Here is a 10835-nt window from a genome sequence, read left to right on the forward strand (position 1 = left end):
CAAGGCTTTGAGCCTCAGTCCCTGCCCCCCATGGCTGTGCCCAGGAGACGCCCAGACGTTTGGGCCAGGCCATGTCCCGGCTCCCTAAGGGCAGGATCACCCCAGGAACGACGGCCAAGCGGAGGGGGATGCCGGGTCTCCTTCCCCGGGCTGCGGTGCCATCTGCCAGCTTCTGCCGCTCTGCAGGTCTCTGGGGAAGCCCTCATCGCCAGTGCAGAGCTCCTCAAGTGGAAACAGCTCAAGTACCTTACCCAGACGTGGCAGACATGGAGGATTGGAGAGTGCTTGGTGAGGACCAGAGCCCTCTGCCTGTGGCTCTCTCTCAACATCAGCCCCACAGGGCTCCTGGCTGGGAGATGGGACTGGCCTGGCGGGGGGCAAGGGGAACGGGAGGCGCCGGGAGGAGGGCCTGCTCCGGCCAACTGGGGAGGCTCTGGGACATGCCCCTACCCTCGTGCTCTCTCCAGCTGGTGCGGGACAGGAGCAGGGCTGAAGAATACTTGACGGGGAGCCTGCCGTACCTGAGAGATGCTCAGGCCAGCTTGCGAGAGGAGGCCGTGAGGTTCATCGGTGAGCCACAGGCCCCGGGGTCCCTCTTTTGGCAGCCCGGCCCCAGTCCCCACTGCTGCCCTGGCAGCAAGGAGCAGCCCTGGGGCTGCCAGAGCCCCGGTTGCCCCTCGCAGGGCTGGGGCCTCCCTCTCCCGCGCGGGTGGGCTCGGTGGCCGCCTTGCTCAGTCCCACCCCTCAGCTCCTGGGGTAGCCTGGGGGCTACCTGGGGTCAGCCCTGCTGAGGGGGAGGTGGGCGTGCAGCCGAGCCCGCAGGGCCGGGGGCCGCGCCGCTGGGAGCATGCTGGGGAGCAGGGGGTCTGACGGAGCTCTGTGCCTAGGGCTTGCCGCGCGTACCCTGAGGGGCCAACACCCGGGGGAGCTGCCTGAGATCTGCAGCGGTGAGTAGGGGCAGTGCTGTGCTGGCCGGGGCTGCTGGGGCAGGGGACAGAGCGTGGGCAGGGTGCTGCCAAGCCTTGCCGCGTGCCAGGGAACGGCTTCAGCGGCGGGGAAGCCTGTCAGGGCCGTTTGGGGCATTCCTGTGCAGCAGCTCGCTCCTGGCCAGGGAAAGGGGCGGGTGGGGCTGGCATGGTCTGGAGGCGATGCCCGGGGGTCTCTGCAGACGGGAGGGCTCATCTCGACTCTCTCTGTTTCGGTCACAGCCCTTCAGCCCTTGGAGGAAGACAGTGACTTCTATGTCCGTTACCTGGCAGCTCAGACCCTCCTCATCCTGCGTGCTCCAAGGGCGCAGCCAAGAGCAGGACCCATCCTGCCAGCGCTGTGCTGCTGGTGCTCCTAAGCCAGGCGGAGGTGCAGCTTTCCTCAGGAACATGGCTCTATTTTAATAAAGCTGGAAGAAGCAGCCTGAACCCATGGTGTCCTTCTGATGTGCAGCGCCCTGAACATGCTGAGCAGGCAGCATCATTCCTGACCTTCCCTGTGGCCTGCAAGACAGCTCCCCCCTCAGCACACCCTGTCCCCAAGCTTGTTGTTTACGCCTCAGTGAGGCTTTCCCTGGAAGAAGCCACGTTTCTTCACCCTCTGGGGAAGTCTTTTCTTTAGGGAGGCAGAGGGCAAAGGGGAAATGGCAGCCCCCAAAGGAATCAGGATTGCCTGGAGAGCTGTCTGACACCCACACTTTCCAGCAGCCCAGACGTGTCTGGCTAGTTTAGTCAAGATGTAGTTTTCAGCTCCCACCACAACCTTCTCTTCAAAATAGGGGGCAGGTCGGGGGCGCCGCAGCGAGGGGCTCCAAAAGGAGCCCGTCGCCACGACGGGGGGCCGGTCGGGGGCGCCGCGGCAAGGGGCGCCAAAAGGTGCCCGTCACCGCGACAGGGGCCCGTCGGGTGCGCCGCGGCGAGGGGCTCCCGGGGCGCGACGCTACGAGTGGCTCCCGGGGCGCGACGCAGCGAGATGCTCCGAAAGGAGGCGGGCGACACAGCCAAAGGCCCCGAAAGGAGGCGGGCGGCGCGGGAAAAGGCTCCTCGGGGCCGACGCAGTGAGAGGCTCCTGGGGCGCGACGTGGCGACAGGCTCCTTGAGCGCGACGCGGCGAGAGGCTCCGGAAGGCGGCGGGCGACGCGGCGAGAGGCTCCGGAAGGCGGCGGGCGACGCGGCGAGAGGCTCCAGAAGGCGGCGGGCGACGCGGCGAGAGGCTCCAGAAGGCGGCGGGCGACGCGGCGAGAGGCTCCGGAAGAGGTGGGCGACGTTGCAAAAGGCTGCGAAAGGAGGCGGGCGAAACACCAAAAAGCTCCTTGGGGGCGACGCGGCAACAGGATCCTCGGGGGCCATGCGGCGAGAGGCTCTTCGGTGGCGACGCGGCGAGAGGCTCCTGGGGCGCTACGAGGCGAGAGGCTCCTGGGGCGCTACGAGGCGAGAGGCTCCTGGGGCGCTACGAGGCGAGAGGCTACACAGACGCGAAGCGACGAAAGGCTCCGAAAAGGGGTGGGCGACGCGGCAAAAGGCTCCGAAAGGAGGCAGGTGACGTGGCAAAAGTCTCCTCGGGGGTGACGCGGCGCGAGGCTCCCGGGGGGCAACATGGCGAGAGGCTTTTTGGGGGCGACGTGGCGAGAGGCTCCGAAAGGAGGCGGTGGATGCAAGAAAAGGCTCCGAAAGGAGGCGGTCGACGGGAGGGGGGGCCGGTCGGGGGCGCCGTGGTGAGGGGCTCCCGGGGCGCGACGCTGCGAGTGGCTCCCGGGGCGTGACGCGACAAGATGCTCTGAAAGGAGGCGGGCGGCGTGTCCAAAGGCTCCGAAAGGAGACGGGCAACGTGGCAAAAGGCTCCGAAAGGAGCCACAGGGCGAGAGGCTCCTCGGTGGCGACGTGGCGACAGGCTGCTGGGGCGCAATGAGGTGAGAGACTCCACAGGCGCGAAGCGACAAAAGGCTCCGAAAAGGAGGCGGTCGACGCGGCCAACGGCTCCGAAAAGGAGGCGGTCGACGCGGCCAATGGCTCCGAAAAGGAGGCGGGCGGCAAGAGGCTCCTCGGTGGCGACGCGGCGACAGGCTGCTGGAGCGCGATGAGGCGAGAGACTCCACAGGCGCGAAGCGGCGAGAGGCTCCGAAAGGAGGCGGGCGACGCGGCGAGAGGCTCCGAAAGGAGGCGGGCGACGCGGCGAGAGGCTCCGAAAGGAGGCGGGCGACGCGGCGAGAGGCTCCGAAAGGAGGCGGGCGACGCGGCGAGAGGCTCCGAAAGGAGCCACGCGGCGAGAGGCTCCTCGGTGACGACGCGGCGACAGGCTGCTGGAGCGCGATGAGGCGAGAGACTCCACAGGCGCGAAGCGGCGAGAGGCTCCGAAAGGAGGCGGGCGACGCGGCGAGAGGCTCCGAAAGGAGCCACGCGGCGAGAGGCTCCTCCGTGGCGACGCGGCGACAGGCTGCTGGAGCGCAATGAGGCGAGAGACTCCACAGGCGCGAAGCGACGAAAGGCTCCGAAAGGAGGCGGTCGACGCGGCCAAAGGCTCCGAAAAGGAGGCGGGCGGCGCGGGAAAAATCTCCAAAAGGAGGCGGTCGACGGGGCCAACGGCTCCGAAAAGGAGGCGGTCGACGCGGCCAACGGCTCCGAAAAGGGGGCGGTCGACGCGGCCAACGGCTCCGAAAAGGGGGCGGTCGACGCGGCCAACGGCTCCGAAAAGGGGGCGGGCGGCGAGAGGCTCCTCGGTGGCGACGCGGCGACAGTCTGCTGGAGCGCGATGAGGCGAGAGACTCCACAGACGCGAAGCGGCGAGAGGCTCCGGAAGGAGGCGGGCGACGCGGCGAGAGGCTCCTCGGGCGTGAAGCGACGAAAGGATCCGAATACAGCCGGGCGATGTGACAAACGACTCCTCAGGCGCAACGTGACGAAAGGCTCCTTGGGGGCGACACGAAGAGAGGCTCCTCGGCGGGGCGACACGGCGTGAGGCTCCTGGAGGGCGACGCGGCAAGAGGCTCCAAAAAGGGCCCAGCACAGTGACGAGAGGCTCCTCAGGCGCAACGCGACAAAAGGCTCCAAAAGGACCCCGGTGGAGTGACAAAACGCTCCCGTGGGGCGATGCGGTGAGACGCTCCTGGGGGGCGATTCGGTGAGAGACAGCAAAAAGAGGTCGCGGAGTGACAAAAGGCTCCGCAGGGGCGACGTGACGAAAAGCTCCAAAAAGAGTCCAGCGGCATGATGAAAATTTCCTCAGGCAATGCGAAGGAAGGCTCCTCAAGGGTGGCACCATAAAGGGCTTCAAGATGGTCCCGGCAGTACGATGAATGTCTCGTTTGAGGCGACACGATTAACAGCTCCTTAGGGGCAGCACGATGAACTCCCCTCTGAGAGGAGCTCAGCTGCGCTATGAAAGGCTCATCTGGGGTGACGCCATGAAGGCCTCCTCAGGGCCCGCGCATTGAAGCGTTCCAAAAAGAGACGGGCAGTACCATGAAAGGGTCATGTGGGACAATGTGATGAAAGGCTCCTCAGGCACGGCATGATGAAGGGCTCCAAGAAGAATGGGGCAGTGTGATGAAGTGCTCTAATAGGGCGTCGCGGCGAGAGGCTCCACTGGTCGGTACGATGAAGGGCTCCAAGAAGAGATGGGTGGTGTGATGAAGGGCTCCTCTGGGGTGGTGTGATGAAGGGCTCCTCTGGGGTGGCACTCTGACGGGCTCCTCTCTGGTGGCACTGTGAAGGGCTCCAAGGAATTCCTGGCAGTGAAGCGTTCTAGAAAAAAAGGAAAGCAGTGAAACACTCAAAAAACACCATCCAGGGAAGCACCCCAAAAAAGCTGGGCAGGGCTCCTCTGGGATCACGCAGTAGTACTCTCCACCAGGGTTGTATGCAGAGGTGGTACTCTCTACCAGCTTGTGTGGGGATGCAGTCTAATAAAAGCTTGATGATGAAGCACTGCTAAAGAGATATACAGCTAAGCTCCCCCAAAAATCCAGGTGGTAATACGCCCCATAAAGCCAGGGTCCACATCTGTGTCAGCTCACGACACTCAGCTGAGCTCCCCAGGCTGCACCTAGAAGACATTCAGACAGCAGAGACTCTGTATGTGGACAAAAGGGTTTGGACTATTTTTTTTTTTTCCATCCGTAGGTTGACTAGAACTTGACAGTATATTTAGCACATATGCTTGGAAAAGTTTTGCTGAGGTTTTTCCCATCTGTGAACAGAGCATTAACAAGAGACTCTATGTTCTACGCCTTGCTTAGCTCAAACATTTTTCATTTCCTTTATGTTATATGTAGGTAGTACCTATTCTACATACAGAGCAAGTCCTGCATTGCCCGAATGGGGCAATTTTTTTCTGGATGTAAAATACACACAGCTAGGACACCATCTAGGTAGATTTTACAGACAGAACCTACACATAAAGCATACAGCAAACATATACAGAAGATATACGGCTAGACATACAGGGATGCGTATCAGTATCGGTCTTTTGAGTGTGTGTGTATATATATACATACACACACACCCCGCAACACAGTCTATACAGACACTATGTGCTCTACAGCCAGGAAGAGAAGCCTCAGCTGATCTCATCTCACTGAGGCTTGTTTCCTCTCGGTATTCCAAAGATACATTAGCTATGTATATAAAACAAGTATACAGACACAGGAAGCACAACCAAGTTTTTCTGTCTGTAGATGCACTCTATACACAGCACACATACATAGAACATACAGAATATACACACAGTTTGGAAATTGCATGCATACTACAGAAAACAGACAGACAGGTGAGGGGAAGCTACGTTTTTCTGCCTTTATGTTAGATATGTACTATCTCCACATGGAACGTAGACATTTTCAAGGCCAAGGGAGGAAGGGCATCTCTTTCTGCATGTGGAATGTATGCCGTCTTTAGTTGGAACACATGCACATGAATACACATACGATACATGCAGACCTACATGAGAGAGAGGCCAGGTATTGCACTTCCCTCTGTATAGAACACATGTACTATCTGCATATAGACTACAGTCATTTGCTGTCACTATACAGACTACACCCTATCTTCCTCAAGACTACACATGGACAGGCAAAGCCAGACTCAGTTCCTCAGTATGTAGTATATCACAGGATATATTCTGTCTACAGAAAAGAGACGGTGAGGCTTTGCTCTCCAGATAGAGACTATATTCCATCTGTAGATTGCATGCAGGACAACATGTCTTTTCTGTCTAGTCATAGACTAGATACCACCAGCACTTTTTGGTCTGCTTATACAGTGCACACTGGCTGTACAGAAAATAGAAAACAAGAGAAGGGTCAGGTGGGGCAATATCTTTCTGTCACCATGCAGACTATAAAATGGCTCTACAGAGAACACACGCGGAGAGCACCACACACCACTTTCTTCTTGGGACGCAGAACGTATTCTGCTTACAGAACCGAGATGGGCCAGGTGAGGCAGGGCTTTTCCACCCACCTGCATGTGAAATCTAGGGAGACTGGGGTGAAGGGTGGGACCTCTCTGTACATCAGGCAAGTTCTGCCTACAGAAGCGCACAAACAAGTGAGGTGAGGCTACTTGCAGGGCAAAGACTTGGTGCACACAGGTAGTACAGGGCTCTTCTGCCTGTATGTGGAATTATAGGCTGTTTATAGACCAGAGAGACGACTATGCACTTACAACATATACTGCTCATCGGTACAACAGACCCTGAGAGGCAGGAGAAGGTGGGGTGCTCCTGTCCGTACACAGGGAATGCACTTTTTGTAGAGCAGAGGCAGAAGGGTTAGACGAGGCGAGGCAAGATTCCTCTCTTGGTTTGGGGAATACATCCTGATGGGCTGGGAGAAGCAAGGCAGGCCTTCTCCATTGCTTACAAGTGCGTGCAGGGAGCTTCTACCCCAGTCACCTCCTGCCGCCTTTTCCTCCCAGACTCCACCCATCTCCCAGGCACCTATATGGACACCAACAGCATCAAGCACCATCCAGGGGGAAGAGTGCCGGGCCCTGGCAGTATTGTCAGGAAGGCACAAATAGGAGCAAACACATCCTGCTGCTTACCCCCATCAGGCTGGTGGCACAGTCACGCTTTAGCTCCTATGACCACAGGACACTTCTCTGAGGAACAAGGACTGCTTGTCCAGGGACAGGGCATCCTTGATGAAGCAGGCAAGAGAGTCTCTGCTAGGACAGTGGACAGGACAATGCTTCAAGCAGACAGAGTCACATACAGTAAAGGGAAAGCATGTTTATCCAGGACAGCCATCTCAGGTCAAATCAGGTGCGATATTGCTCTGTGAGCGTCCACAACAACTGCAAACCTTGCTACTGACCTCCCCACGGGGAAAAAATGCTTCTCTCTTGCCTTTCTCCTAATGCAAGACGCTACCACAAGCACCCGATATGACACTGTACTTCCCAAGCAGGACGGGAAATCCCCCCACCCTACCAAGTGAATTAACCTTGCGAAGGCAGAGAGGAAGGAACAAAAAGACTACCCTTCAGGAATGCAATAATCTTCAGAGACAACAGGCTGATCTAAGAATATAGATACATTTTTATGAAATGCATCAAGCGGAAGGTATTTTTGTCTTGGTCATTTACCATTTTTGAGCAAAAAGTAATTCTTTTCAAAGCAAAGTGTATTCTAGAATAACATGAGGTGCTGCTAAATTTCTCCATCTTTTGTGTCTGGGTGCAAACAGACCTATCAGACAGACAGAGGAGAGGTGTCAGGTACGGGTACCCGGAGGATATGCCTAGCCACCTGTCGGTACCCGTCCCTACACAGGGACAGAGGGAGGGCTCAGGGCTGCAGGGATGGCTGACACCACACACAGCTCACTGCAGGAGTGGTAAGGCCCAGTCAATGCTGGGTTTGGTTCCCCCTCAACTCTTTCTCCCAAGAGGAGCCTGTTCACAACAAGATGGGCACATGAGCTGGTCAAAACACACCGCATGTATGTTTTAGAGGGCATCATGTCCACAACGTCCTCCTCACCACCGACCAGCAGCCACAAGAGGACAATGACACCTTCACTCTGCTGCAGAGAGAGAGGGGATTCGGCCAAGCCCTGTGACACTCTTCCATGTCGGAATCAACAACGTTCACGTTGACTGCCTTAAGCAAAACTATAAAAAAATAAACTTGGCAGAACTCTGGAGCTGAGCATATAGAAATTTCTGATTCCCTTGTTGTCCAGACACAACTCTGGTTCCGTAGAGGCAAAATACCTGTTGTGGGAACCTCAAAGACCGTATCTCACTGGTGCGTTAAGAGACGTATTACTAACTAGTTACAGTGTTAGAGGAACAAAACCCACATATGCAGAAGCCATCTGCTAATCTCTAAAAGACCCCATGTATATAAATTACCATCTTTTTTGAGCTCTTTGAGATGTGCTGATTACAAGTGCAATACAAAAGTTAAGGATTTATCCTTCCTAACAACAAATCTGAGTCATCTAACACTGACACAGGGAAAACACTACTCAAAAATCCCACTGATGAGCAGGTGTCGCTTCACATTCTTGCAGATCTGGATCTTCCGAGTATCAACAGCTCTGCAAAGTTTCCATGTTCTGGTATCCCAGATTTTGATCTTTCACATCACAGGCACGTACCTCGGCAGTGCTGAATGGAGAACAGTCCTGAGGAAAAGCTGGGAACAAACCTCGGCTATCCGAGGGATTGCCGCAAAGTGCATGGATTGCCGCAAAGTGCATGGCCTTTCCGCAGGGTTGAATTTAACATGGTGACTTTATGGCAGTTTGGCCAGCAGTTACTACAGACACAGGGAAGTGTGGCCAGGAGGGCTTAATCCAAATTGGGAAAGGATGTACAACACAGTGGAAATCATGAGTATTCTTTTCTTTTGAGGGTGCAACTGTCACTTCCAAACATTCATTCCCCATCTCCAGCACAGGAAGACTGGACCTCCCCAAGCACAAAGCGCTCGGCTCGTTTCTGCCCCCCAGGTGCAGCTCAGTGCCTGGGCCAGGCTGCATTCACTCCACACAAATAATTCTGCCTGAAGAACAGGTTTTGAATACGTTTACGAACCTTCTTACCTGCCCCTTCTTTCAACACTAACACAACTCCGGTAGTTTCCAAATGCCAAGGGAGGTGGGGGATATTGATCTCTGTTGAGGTGGAAGCAGGCAGCACCTGAGGCCCCCAGCCTCCCACTCCAGTGCTCAGCTTCTGAACTGCTGGGGTCTGACGTTTCAAACACCCATTGCGACGCCCATGTCGCACAGCCTGGAGCACACCTGGTGCCCGTTGCAGCGCCGGGCCCCGACGGCAGGGCAGGGCCCGGGCCCGGGCCCCGGACTTCTAGGCAGGCTGCCCGCCGCCCGTTCCCCGGAGCAAAGTGCCTTCCTCGCCTGTACCTCGCGACCAGCTGCCCGCTCCCCCGGACGTCCGCCCCGAAAGCGCCCTCCTCCTCCTCAGGGCAGCACCGCTCCGGACGCTCCAGCCCGCGGGCAGCGCCACACGCAAGCGCCGCGCGCCGGCGGCCGTTGCTTGGCAACGACGCCCCCCTTCGCCTCGCGCCGGCCGTTACCGCGCGAAGCTTCCCGAAGCCGCGCGTGCACCCGCCGCCGGGGAGAGGGGAGGGGGCGCCGGCAGCCCCGGGCAGAGGCGAGAGCAGCCCCGGGCAGAGCTTCCCGCCCGGCAGCGCCCGCCTGCCGCTCGGGCAGGGGCAAGGAGAGGGGAAGAGAAAGCGGCGCGCAAGGCAGAGCCCGCCCCAGGGACCAGCCCTGGGGGAAACGCGACCTGGCAGGGAAGGGGTCCGGCAGGGAAAGCCCCGACGGCCCCTCCCCTCAGCCGCGGCCCTGGCCAAACCCCAGCTGAGGCCGAGCCTGGGGCAAGGCCCAGCCCCACGCTACAGACCTGCTCCGGTCCCTCCTGGGGAGGGCTCGCTGGGGCGGCTCTGCCCTGACACTGCCTGGCTCCAGCCAGGCCCTGGGCACAACCTGCAGGCCAGCTCTCCCGGGATGGGGCAGGACAGGTGAAGCCCAGCCAGGCCGGGCTGGGCACTGCCTCGCTGCTGCAAGGGCAGCTTCCTCCGAGGGGAAGGATAGCGAGGAATTGAAAATGCATTCATTTCATTGCAAGATTAAATCACATTAACTCATGAGTTAAATTTCAATACCCACAAAAATACTCAAATAAATTATCCAAGAGTTCCTGTGTATTCAGGCCATCACAACAACAACAAAAAAAACCAACCAAGTGAGAACTGTGAGAAAGGAGCTAAATGTCCCCGTTTCACATGTCAGTGCAAACAGACCTGTCAGAGAGATGGGAGGTTGGCAGGTACCGGTACCTGGAGGGTACGTCTCCAAGAAAAGCTAGAAGGGAGAACAGGTCACACTTGGCTTTCAGGCAGGTAAAGGAATCAAGCAAGGTAGCACCAGCAGGGTCAGAGCGTGAACATGAGGTATGGCTACGCTAGTTGGTGAAATCCGGACTAGCTGTCAGCTAAGCGAGGCATTCGTGTCTACCAGGTTTGGTTTCTGTTCAACTTTTCACCTTCAGAAAACACCATTTCTTTGCAAACTTGAGTTTCTTACCTGAAGCTGGAAAGTCACCTAAGAACTGCTCCTGGCCATTTACAGCAGAGAAGCCGACCTGCTGACCAGTCTGCGCCAGTCTCCTAATCTTAAGTTTCAAGCTTGTCAGAAGATGCTGCAAAGGACAAGCTGCATTACTACAGTCCATTCCAGAAGAAAAATAAAGCAGACAGATTCATTTCTTGGCTGCCAAATACCAGAGTACAGCAAATTCTGTAAATGGGTACTCACGGGTAAAGCAATGAGCAAGCCAGTGCACTTTAGGCTAGACTCAACAAGACTTTCACACGTT

Source organism: Phaethon aethereus (genome assembly GCF_964289735.1).
Source record: "Phaethon aethereus genome assembly, contig: HAP1_SCAFFOLD_223, whole genome shotgun sequence".
Classification (NCBI taxonomy): Eukaryota; Metazoa; Chordata; class Aves; order Phaethontiformes; family Phaethontidae; genus Phaethon; species Phaethon aethereus.